The sequence below is a fragment of the Crocodylus porosus genome, unplaced genomic scaffold (assembly GCF_001723895.1).
Source record: "Crocodylus porosus isolate Cpor-Errol unplaced genomic scaffold, CroPor_comp1, whole genome shotgun sequence".
Taxonomy (NCBI): domain Eukaryota; kingdom Metazoa; phylum Chordata; order Crocodylia; family Crocodylidae; genus Crocodylus; species Crocodylus porosus.
Genome location: NW_017728926.1, coordinates 3,970,448 through 3,982,604, shown reverse-complemented (window position 1 = coordinate 3,982,604; position 12,157 = coordinate 3,970,448). Strand labels below are relative to the sequence as shown.

At 45.6% G+C, this 12,157-nt stretch overlaps 1 long non-coding RNA gene across 1 annotated transcript in view; it reads right to left on the bottom strand.

Moving 5' to 3' along the window:
• The window catches only part of LOC109314539, a 15,200-nt gene extending 5,007 nt beyond the window's left edge, over window positions 1-10,193 (bottom strand). Inside the window, exons 1-2 of the long non-coding RNA XR_002102304.1 lie at window positions 10,108-10,193; window positions 915-917 (exon numbers count right to left, since the gene is read on the bottom strand). This is a non-coding gene — a long non-coding RNA (uncharacterized LOC109314539). The remainder of the gene's footprint in view (window positions 1-914; window positions 918-10,107) is intronic.
• Between the last annotated feature and the right edge of the window lie 1,964 nt (window positions 10,194-12,157).

Here is a 12,157-nt window from a genome sequence, read left to right as displayed (position 1 = left end):
GTGCTCGGGGGAACAGGGACTCCCCCAGTGCCTGCTGGTCCCCTCTGACTAGTTTGTAACAGGCCACTGGATCCCCCCTCAGCCTTCTCTTGTGCAGGATGAACAGGTTCAGGTCCTGTAGCCTCTCCTCGTAGGGCCTGCCCTCGGGCCCTCTGGTCATGCGAGTGGCCCTCCTCTGGACCCTCTCCATGCTGGCCACATCCCTTTTGAAGTGCGGTGCCCAGAACTGGATGCAGTACTCCAGCCTGACCAGCGCTGCGTAGAGGGGGAATATCACCTCCTTGGACCTGAGTCCTCCTCCCTGCAGTGAGGGAAAAGGTGCTTTTCCTCTTTATTATGCCAACCCTTCAAGTATTTGAAGACTGCCATCATGTTCCCTTTTAAGCACCCTTTCTGCAGGCTGAACATTTCCAGCTCTTTTGGCCTCTCCTTATATGACTTGCTTTCCCAGCCCTCGGCCATCTTTGTTGTCTGCTTCTGGATCCTCTCTAACATCTTCACATCCTTTTAAAAATGTGGAGTCCAAAACTGCACACACTACTCCAGATGAGGACTAACCAGTGCTGAGTAAAGAGGCGCTATTACTTCTCATGTCTTGCACCTAATACTTCTATTGCTGCATCCCAAAACCAAATTCACTTTTTGTGTCACTGCATCACACCGCAGACTCATACTGTATCTGTGGTCTACCAAGATTCCCAAGTCCTTTTTGCATAATGCTGCTGTCTAACCAGGTGTCACCCATGTTATATTTGTGTTTTTTTCATTATTCCTCCTGAGGTGTAGAACCTTGTATTTGTCCGTGCTGAACTTCATCCTGTTAGGTCTAGCCCAACTTTCCAATCTTTTGAGATCTGTTGAACTGAATTATTGACCCTTATTGCTCAAGCTCTTATACTCATTGGAAATGGCACTAGCTTGTCTTGAGCAGGTTGTTTTAAAAACCAAGGGCAGTTTTTCTGTCTGGATGCAGAAGGACTGAGCCCACAAGGCCCTCACCAATGTTCATTTCTTTGAACAGGGAGCCAGGGCCACCTTCGCTACAACGAAGCCCAGGAGAGGTATTCACTGGTGGCACTGAAGCAAGGAACCAGGCTGGCTTTCTGCTACTCTGTAAGATAGTTCCAGGAAGTACTAGAGGATGAAATAATTTCCTCAGGAGAAATCATACTAGTTGGGTTACATAGTCTTACAAAAGTCCCCCTTAGGACGAGCATGCTGCTACAGGCAGCTCACAATTCCTTCATGGTTGCTAGTGCACTGCCATGTAGATTGCCTTTTAGAGGAGTACATGTTCAAGTAGATTTTGCTTTACATTTGCTGCCTACCTTAATGATTTTACTTGAAGAAAGAGAATTAGAAGCAGGTGCTACTTACTTAGAGATGCCTTCCTTAGTTTGAATAATCAACAGTATATGGTGCCCTGTGTGTGTGTGTGTGTGTGTGTGTGCGCATGTGTGTTAGGATACTGCTCTCAGATCATTGTGGGCTCATAGGGGCTCAAACCCACATGCTGTGGATGCTGTACAGAGGCACCGAGAACAAATTTGGCAGAAAATGTAGAAAGCATAATCCTATCCAGTGCTTGTGCCCCAGAGCTTGCAATTAAAAACTTTTTTTGTGCAAAAATCTAGTTGGTCTAATAAAAGATATCACCTCTGCCATGAGTTCTGATTTCTTTTGCCTCTAGATCAATACGACTACAACCTGGATACTTGACACATGCAAGATATCGAATTTTAGTCTATTTTAAAAATGAAATCTTCATAATTTTACAAGGAAGAAGCAAGTTTTACCACCTGAGACCCTGCTCCACCTGTGTTTGCGGTAATTTGTATCGTCACAGAACCTAGAGATACCTCACCATATAAGAAATTTGTGCCCAGAAGAGATCTTTTGCACTCTTTTTTCCTATGCCTGAAGAAGGGTGCTTGTGCTTGAAATCTTGCAACTAAAGATTTATTTTTGCAAAAATCTAGTTGGTCTGAAAAAATATCACCTTTACCATGAGTTTTGATTCCTAATTCCTACCAGGAGTTTCAGGCTGCAGATAGTGTGCAAGAGAAAAGGGAGAAGAAGGAGGAGGGAGGGAGCAATATGGCAGGCATGTGTAGACACTGCATGGAAAGCATCATTATGGATGGTGCTGCTACTTTATTGTTGCTTTGTGAGGCTCACAAACTCTAAGCAACATGTTGAACAATGTAGTTACCTGTACACAACCGCTATCTAGACACGCAGCTGCGTTGCCCTCTTCTGCCATGGTCTATGCGTGAGAGATAAAGCAGCATGGGGAATAGGAGAACACAGCTGGCCTCTTCCTGCTTCCTCAGTATTAGCTCACTGTCTTGCAAGACCAGAGATGCTATGAAGAAGTCAGCAAGCAAACCAGCAAATCCATCCTGCTGCTCCCTGCATCCCTTCTCTCAGCCTGCAATATCCTCACTTTATTTTTAAGGCTGTATATCTGTCCAGGATTAATAAGAAGGTTGGGGTTGGTGGTGAAGCAAGTAGTAGTTTAGTAGAATCAGCAGGCTATTTGTGAGACAGAAATGCAGATCCTGCTCCTGATTTCAGTTTGCTTTGCCAACACAACTCTTAGCACATTGATGCCATGAGAGGTGGTGTGGTTGAGGCTCCCGGAGGAAAGAAAGGCAGTGAGATAGGAAAAATGCCAGTATCCACCCACACACTACTATACAGGCTTAGAGACAGCTTAGTTGGAAGCTGAGATCAGGCATGTTGCAGGCTGTGCCATTTTTTCTCTGTATTTGGGGAGTAGAAAAAGGTGAGGTTGCAGAGTAAAGGAAAGCAGATAACATTTCTATTTAGCAGCCAGCATACAATGGAAACCATTTCAAACCTGGAGACTGAAACCTCTCCTATATCCATATTTAGGGCTTGGCTAGACCACGTGTTTATATCTGGCTTTACATGGGTATAAAAAAGTGGACAATACATCTCTATGCCTGGGTAACTCTGCACAATCCAGTGGAAATGTACTCCTGAAAGAGTCGGAGATTAAGCCCTAGCAGTGTAAGTTATACCAATTTAGGTGTCATCTATCTACATCTACATTGGGGTAACCATTTGTACAAAGCAAACAGGCTGTTATGTGCTCCCTGGCACCTACTGATGAAGTGCTCTAATAGTCCCTATCACATGCAGGTACACTGAGATAGTTGCTCATCTATCAGTTCCTGATTGAGGTATAATCTACATCAGTGTGCAAAGCTAATAGGCATTAGAATGGAGTATGAAATGGTCTGTGCAGGGCTAAGGCAGTGCCTCTCTGCCCTAAATTAAAAATCTTGATTTTCAGAGGTGCTGATTACCTGCAACGGTCTATTTCTTTAGTGCTCAGCACTTCTGCATATATGGCTGCTTTTTAGATAGGCTTTTAAATCCATATTTAAGCACCTAACTTCAGTTGTTTAGGTCTGACAAAGCAGCCTGCACAATCATATTGTTCACAAGCAGCCATTAGGGTGTTATCTACAAGTAGCTTTTGCTTTTGGTACTGGAAGCCAGATGCGTGAGTGCTTTTGTGTTTCTGCTTTCTCTTCTTGTCTTGGATTTGGGCTGTTCTATTTTTAGCAGGAATTATAATTGAACTTCTCCCCTATGGCTCCTTCCGACTCTTGCTTGGGACTTGGAGGACAATATTAATTATGCACATGGGACATGGGAGCCAGGCAGAGCAGCACACAGTAAATGCTGCTTGCTGAAGTTTACAGTTCAGACTGGAAGAAAATAGGTCTAAAAGTATTATTACCCACTGCATGACTGAAGAGATTGATGATCCCTTCCCCTGGACTTTTCTCTGAACAAAATATCTGCTACAATCAACATTACACTGTCCTGGCAATATACACTGCTGAGATAATTCAGTCCTTTGACAGAGAGGCACATTACCTCAATTTCTGATTTATAAAAGATCCCAAAAGGATAGGTTTTCCTACGCATAATTGCAGAATCCTGGAATTACTAGGGTGCTTGGCTGGTGCTGCTTGAGGTGGTTCAACAAAGAAAATGGGCTGTGTAGTAGGAGGGTTCTGAGATTAAATAGTGATAGTTTCCAAGCCATTTATGGCTATTCAGTTAAGTATAACTATCATGTCCTGGAAAGTGCTCTCTCATTTTGCAGCAGGAGTGGGTGGTTAGCCTTTGGTCTATTTGATTTAAAGCATAAAGGAGAGACACAGAAACATGAGAGAAGGTGTTAGGAAGGGAAATCAGTCCTGCAGCGTTCCAAACCTTTGGCAAATGGCTATTAATCAAGACATGGCAATAATAGTGATTCCCCAGAAGGCTCATCTCCTCAAAGCCCCTGTAAGGTTTAGCGAAGGACAGCAAGGATGAGCACTGGGGAATGAATGAGATGCTTGCTTGGTTCTTTGAAGACAGGAGGCAATAGACCTGTGGGGCTCAGAAGGTCTGGAGAGCCCTCCGGGGTTAAATGCCACAGTCTGTAGATTTTTGAATTCTTCAGCAAGCAGGCGTGAGCAGAGGAGAGGACTACTACAATGAGATGCATTAATGCACATTAGCCTAATTTAATGCATGTTACAGGTGTGCATCTACATGTGCACATTCAAAATGGCTAAATTAGGTTAATCACACCTAAATTTGACACCTGCAAATACAGGTATCAAATTTATATGTGATTAGTTAAAGCACATTAATGCATGTGTAGACTCGACCCGGAACTGACTTTAGTACTGGGTTTGCCTAGCTGCTAGGGGCACATGCAGTGCTGCAGGGACTTGGCACTAACTTTAGTGCCAAGTCGCTGCATGTGTAGACACCTGCCAAAAATCACACACCAAGTGCATTAAATTTAGTTGCACTTAAATGCATATGCAGATGCGCCCACCAGGTTTGTCAGGCTGTAAGTCCTTTCCAGGTGCTAATAAAAATAAAAAGGCAGAAAAGTGAGGTAACAAGAGAAAAGGCTCAGTTTATAAAGAAAACTGAGTGGGAAATGCTCAGTCCAGGCAGCTGGGGCTGACAGTCAGTGTATACTTCTTTATTACTTGCAAAGTCCTACCTCTTGGAGTCCTAAGCCTAAGCAGGCATTGTTTCTTTCCTAGGTGAGCCGTTTCCTCTCCCAACACCATCACATTCCCTCTCTCCATGAGATGTGAACAACAGATGTCCTCTGATGTTCCATTAGCTTCACAAAAATCCCATAGGTTGTAGAGCTGCTCCTCATCTCTGTATGGCAAAAATGCTTCCAGCACTGGCTGCAGGATGGGGATTTTTATTTTATATTTCTCTGGGGGCTGCAAGCATCTGAGCAGCAGCTGCCTTCTTTGATCAGTGCACTGCCCAAATTCCAAAAAATGACCATTGCCAAACATGCACAGATCTTGGATGAGTAACCTGTGCACTCTGGCTTTCCTCCTGAGCTGTATTTCTTTCCTGTGTGATACTCCTGACTTTTTTTATTTCCTATTTATAGCCCTGATCCAACAGGAGGATTGACCCATAAAGGCTAATTAGGTATCCACTTGAACTGTAAGACTCAGAGAGAACTGAATATACTAGGAGGGATGTTCTCCATCTGTAATCAAATGCTGCTTTTAAGGACACAGTGGGCACATCTACATGACATGTTACGTCACTGTAGTGATGAGCTACATTGCCTTAGCTCATTGTTATGGCTGTGTAGCATTGCTGAGCACAAACCATGATGCCAACTGTGCAGTAGCAATGAGCTACTGCACAGTAGCTGCTGAAAATAGTCATGTGGCATCAGACTGTGCAATAATGCTGGTTACTGCACAGTCATTTAGTACTTGCTTAAGCAAAATAAATAGAAGTACTAAATGGCTGCACAGTAACATCTGCACAATCTTCTGCACATGTAGATGCATCCACTGGGCACATATACACTTGCTATTAATTCAAAGTAGGCTGACCACGGATTCTCCACCCAGCCAGCGGCTCGCTGCTAGCTGTCCCACTAGTGGGACACCTCCTGGCTGCCCCCGAGTGGGGATTCCCTGCCCAGCTGGGGGCTTGCTGCTAGCTTCCCCACTGGTATATCCCAGTCCCAGAGCTGCCTAGCACCCCACTCTTGTGGGAAGCCAGGAGCCCCATAGCATCAGAATGGGGGAAGGGGGCACACAGATGGACCTGGTCCCTATGCTGATCAGCTCCTGGCTCCTGGGGTAGCTAGGAGTTGAGCAGCACCAGAACTGGCCCCCCTGATGGTGTGGCTGACTAGGAACAAATTTGCTCCCAATCAGCGTCTAGATGTTCCCTGCTGGGTGCATCTACATGTACGCATTTACTGTGCAGTAACTGAAATTACTGTGTACTATGGGTGCGCATCTACATGTACACAGCCATACAGCACAGTAAGTATGCAACTTATGGCGACTTGAGCATAAATTTGATACCTGCATCATGCAGGTATCAAATGTACACCCGATTAGTTACTGCACAGTAATGCACATGTAGAAGTGTTACTGTGCAGTACCCTAGGGGGCCTCCCTGCTGGGTCTGCCCAGCCACTAGAAAGCTGGCCTGAATTGAGCCCCAGTGTTCCTAACTGGCCACCTCTTTTGGCTTCAAGTTGGCCTAAAGTTAGTCCCAAGTCCTGGCAGCTGGCTCTGGCTTCAACTTGGGACTAAAATTTGTCCCATGGGCTGGTAGCCATGTGGCCAGAGGTGGAGCTCCCCCTGTTGGCCACAGGGGCACATAGCAAGCTGCTCTGATCTGGGACTAAATTTAGTCCCAGGTCGCCTGGACATATAGACACTGAGCAGTAAATTTAAGCCAACATAAATGCACATGTAGACATGCCCACTGTGCAGTATCTATCATGCAGCTAGTTTGCTATATGCATTTACAGGTCCTAGCTAACTGCACAGTAGACAAATTTACTGTGGAGTAGCTTATTAGCAGTTACTTGGTGATGCTTTACTGTGCAGTAGAATTAGTTTACTGTCCAGGAAAGTATCTCATGTAGGCACAACCAGTATCTAATGGTCCTGAATGAAGAGCCCAAACTGGAACACCGTTGACCTTGTTGGATCCATCACCTTATGCAGGCTAACTTTGTGGCTGGGGCTCGGGCTTTCATGATGCTCTCCCAGTCTTTGGCTTTCCACAGTGCTTAACTGCTTTGTTGAGCTCTCAGGGCTGACCCATCATTAGGAGACTTTTTAATTTGTGTGTGCACTCTTCTAACCTTCAGGCATCTGATATCTGTCACATTGTGAGTGAATTTACAAGAGATTTCACCCTTCCAGCAACAGAAATAAACACACCAGGGCACAAAATGATATTTCTTTCTGATTAGGACTGAGCAAAACCAGGCTCACTCAGCCTTTCTTTTCTTTGGTGTTTTGCAAAACTCACAGCCCAAAGTGCTATGCATCAGTTAATATAGTGTGATAGGAGCAGCAGGTTCAACGTAGCTGGCATCACTGGACTACAACCTCTGTCCCAATGCAATGGAGATGTTTGTCTAGTTAATATGTAGATATATACATTTCTTATTTTAATGATAAATATTTTACTTGTTAAAAAAGAAACAACAGAAATGAGTTAAGAAAAGTCCTGAGAGGCAGAAAGTTTTTCAATTCACTTGCTAAATAATGCACAAGTGAAAGTTAAAAATTCATGCTAAACTTTATTTACTAAACCTCTTGAGAAGCCAATCAGAGCATGAACCTCAGTGTATCACAGCCCCATCTTTTTGCACTTTAGCAAGAGCCAGAGGTTTTATATCACCCCTCGCTTATCAGAGTCCCTGCACTCAGCTGACAGCAAATAAAATATTAGAAAAATCACTTATTTGTAATTACCGGCCTGAGATATTCACAGCTCACTGGAGGCACTGGGGAACCAAACTCCAAGGCCAAATGTTATTACAGCAGGTAACAGAAGCACAGACCTCAGTGTTATAATTAGCTGAGCTGGAAAGAAGGAGTTCAGGTATTTTACTTCAGTGTTGCAATGCAAGTGCAGTATCATATAGGATTCCCACTAACTAATCATTCAGGGCCAGATTCTGCTATCTCAGCTTACACTGAGAAATTTCATAGGTTGTGAACAGACCACAGCCCCAGACTGAGGTGCTAAACAGTAAAATGGAAGATGACACAATTTGGGGGTCGGGCCTGATGATCTGTTTAGGTCCCTTCCGACCCTAAGTACTATGATACTGTGATACAATCTTCTCCTTAATATGCATGCAGACCGAAATGTCAGTGGATGTGCAATTGAGTATTTGATTTTGATGGGTTTTGCAGCATATGGAAAGGACTTGGGAAGGGGCAAAGGTCAAAAATGGGAACAAAAGAGAACCAAACCATCCAGTAATTGCTCTGGCTTTACAGAACAAGTGACCTGCTCTTGAAGGTTAGGCGTTAGTAACCTGTCCCAATTACAGAGGTGAGAAAGGTCTGCGCTCCTTCATGTTCATTGCAGGAATGTTAATGCTCAGCCTTCCCTTTCTCATTGCAATAAACATTCATGGGAAATGGAGGAAAAAACCCTAGTGCCTGAGCTCATTCTAAATTCCTAGCTGAAAACCAGGGGGCTGGTTTGTGCTTTTGTTAGCCACGTACAGCAGCAATTGTTTTATCTGTGAAAGCTGGGAGAAGCACTGTAATTACTAAACATTCTGAAGTAACAAAACACCTGATAATGGATATACATTAATTGGATAACACTTAGGAAGAATTCAGAACTGACTTCATTACAAGATCCCATTAAGGGATTAAAAACAACAACAATCCTATCTTATAAAACGGGCTATGTCTTGATGCAGAGATGGAAGGGTGAAGGGCAAAGGATCAATCCAAATCTAAAGGGAATATACCCAGTGACTTCAGTGGACTTTGAAAAGGGCCTTTTTCTTTCATTTGTTTCATGAATGCTGTAAATAACAAGGTCTCAAAGTGCTGAGATGAACCTTGTGACAGGATGTTAAGTTCTATTAAGTTCTTCATGGGCGATGCAGACATATTCTGCTGACTTACTCATATTGCATTGGGGTTTATTGCTCCTGAGTGCCATGTCTTCACGTGTGCCTGGGACTGCAGCATGTTGAGCTGGGTTGAGCTGGTGGAATCTCTGGAGGGCTGGGTGCATGAGGTGAAGGAGGAAATGTATCAGCTGCCCAGAAAGACTTCATTGATGGCTACTGCCAGACTCTTCTCCAGAAGAAGGAAGAAGAAAAAAAGATGCAGATGGTGGCCAACGTGATGGCTAACTGAGAAGACCCACTCGGAGCGACATGGGCGGCTGCTGCCACCTTAGTCGGGGGGGCACATGCCCCCCAGCGACCAGTCAGCAACTGGGGGGGGTGCCCTTCTACCCCTCCGTGGCCAATCGCTCCCCAGCCAGCGCTCGCAGAAGGGGCACCGGTGCTCCCGCTTGTCCCTCCTGCCCTTGTCTAAGCAGTGAGCATGGCCTGTCAGGGGGTGCAACAGCACTTTCAGGGGGTGCATGTGCACCCCCATGCATCCCCTATGCATTGCCACTGCGGAGCAACCTGGAAGACAGTCACCTCACGCTCCAGGAAATGCAGGGCCAAGGCAGCTCCTCCTCTGGCCCTGCACAACAAGTATGCTCCCCTCCCCACACATGAGGAAGCTCTGATGGTGGCACCAGAAGAGGAGGAAGATAAGCAGCTTGCTGCCATTCCCAAGAGGAGACACAAGGTAGTGGTGGTGGGGGACTCTCTTCTGCAGGGCACTGAGGGACCCATCTGCCATCTGGAACCCCCAGCCTGTGAGGTCTGCTGCCTCTCTGGGGCTCACATCCAAGATGTAGCTGAGAGGATCCCCAGGCTCATCTGGCCCTCTGACTACTACTCCAAAAGAGATGACCTAAATATAGAGGGAAGTCTGGGAAACAGCAACCATGAAACCATCATGCTCATTGTTCAACATAAGACAGACAAATTGGATAGCAGGCTTGAAGTCTTGGACTCAAAAAATGCAAATTTCAACAAGCTTAGGTCGCTAGTAGGGCAAGTGTTGTGGGACCAGGGACTGAAGGCAAAAGATGTGCATGAAGAGTGGTTGTTCCTTAAGGATCCTTGAAGCACAAAGCAAGTCCATTCCCATGTGGAGAAAAAGTAACCGAAGGGCTGGGAAGCTCTTAGCTAAATAGGGAAATCACAGTTTTCTTAACGAAGAAGAAAGAGGCTTATAAACAATGGAAGCTTGAGCCAGGCCCTAAGGAGGACTATTCCACAACAGCCCACATTTGCAGGGAACAGATAAGACAGGCTAAGGCAGCGACTGAACTTAGATTAGCAATGGGAATCAAGGACAACAAGAGGTCCTTCTTTAGGTACATAGAGAACAGGAGAAAAACAAATGGGAATGTGAGGTCATTGCTCAAGAACTCAGGAGAGCTGGTTACTGGCATCCCGGAGAAAGCCGAAATCTTGAATGACTACTTTGCCCCAGTCTTTCACCGCACCAATGAGAAAACCACACCAGGTAGAGTAGAGGATGAGCATGGTAGGGATAATCACCTTCCTACTATTGCCATAGAATTGGTGTATGACCAATTAAAAGAAACTAGACGTATACAAGTCAGTGGGACTGGATGATCTTCATCTGAAAGTGCTGAAGGAGCTGGCCGAAATCATTTGGAATCCCTGGCGAAACTTCCACAACTCGTGGCGCTCTGAAGAAGTCCCTGAGGCCTGGAAAAGGGCCAATCTTGTGCCCATCCACAAGAAGGGCAGGACAGAGGATCCAGGTACTATAGGCCAATCAGCATAACTTCCATCCTGGGGAAAATCCTAGGAAAGTTCATCAAGGAGTCTATCTGCAATAAGTTTGTAGAAGGTAGGATTCTGATGATAGCCAGCATGGCTTTGTCATGGGCAGGTCTTGCCTTATCAACCTTATCTCCTTCTATGACCAGGTAGCTCACCACCTGGACACGAGAGAGCAGGTTGGCATTGTATACCACTTCTGGGTCTGCTGCCAAGTGCGTTGGGGATGCCCCCCGTGCTTCTGTGGGATACTCCATGCACCCCAGCACTGCAGTGCTCATAAGCCACTTGCTACCTAGAGCAGTGGTCTCCAAAGTGCGGTGTGTGGAAGGTGATCCATTGGGGTGCGGGAAGAAAATATTAGAACTTCTATTTCTATAAATATACATATGTTGGGGGTGCGTGCTCAAAAATTTTTTACTGACAGGGGTGCGCAATCAAAAAAGTTTGGAGACCACTGGCCTAGAGTATGTAGAAAAAACATTTAAAATTGTGTTTATGTCCAAATTGCTGACTCTTTCCTAAGCTCTCCGAATCGAGGTGGAGGGTTCTGATTCAATTCGGAGAGATTAAAGTGTCCTCTGATTTGATTTGGATTCGGAGATTCGGCCACCAAATTCGGCCGAATCTCTGCTGAATTGAATCAGGGACTGAAGCTTCACACAGCCCTAGTAGCCAGTAGGGCAAATAATACTCTGGCATGCATCAATCAATGCATCTCCAGCAAAACCAAGGAGGTGACTCTTTCTCTCTACTCAGAACTGGTGAGACCGCAGCTGGAGTACTGCATCCAGATCTGGGCACTGCACTTTAACAAGGTCGTGGACCAGCTTGAGCGAGTCCAAAGAAGAGCCACACATATGATCAGTCTTACACGGCAAGCTGTACGAGGAAAGGCTGAGGGATCTTGGACTCTTCAGCCTGCAGAAAAGGAGGATGAGTCCTGGCCTGGGCTGCACCTAGTTTGGGTCACAGCTCCACCAGGAGCAAAAAAGTTGTAAACCTCACCCTTGGCCCAAAACTGGCAGGATTAGAAACTCTCAGGTTTCAACCCTTTTTAAAACTGCCAGGCCACGTTTCTGGCCGGCCAACCCAAGGGACCAATACTCTCTTCCCCAGTATTAATCCCTTAAAACACAAAAGAAAGGAGAAGCCAAGGAGGAGAGAGGAGTTCCCAGACACTGGGACATTTCTCCCTCTTGCCCTCCTCTACTTGAATTTTCTTTTCTGCTTCTGCAAATTCCTTCTCCCTCAGAGAAGATGTCACCCTTCAGAGCCCAGAGTAGCTTCTCTCCCTCCCCAAACCAGCTCAGCTCATCGTATACATCACCCGGGCCTTGTCCAGCCAGGGAGTGCCACAGTCCAATATTTCTCCCAGCCAATTTGCCTGGAGGATCTTCT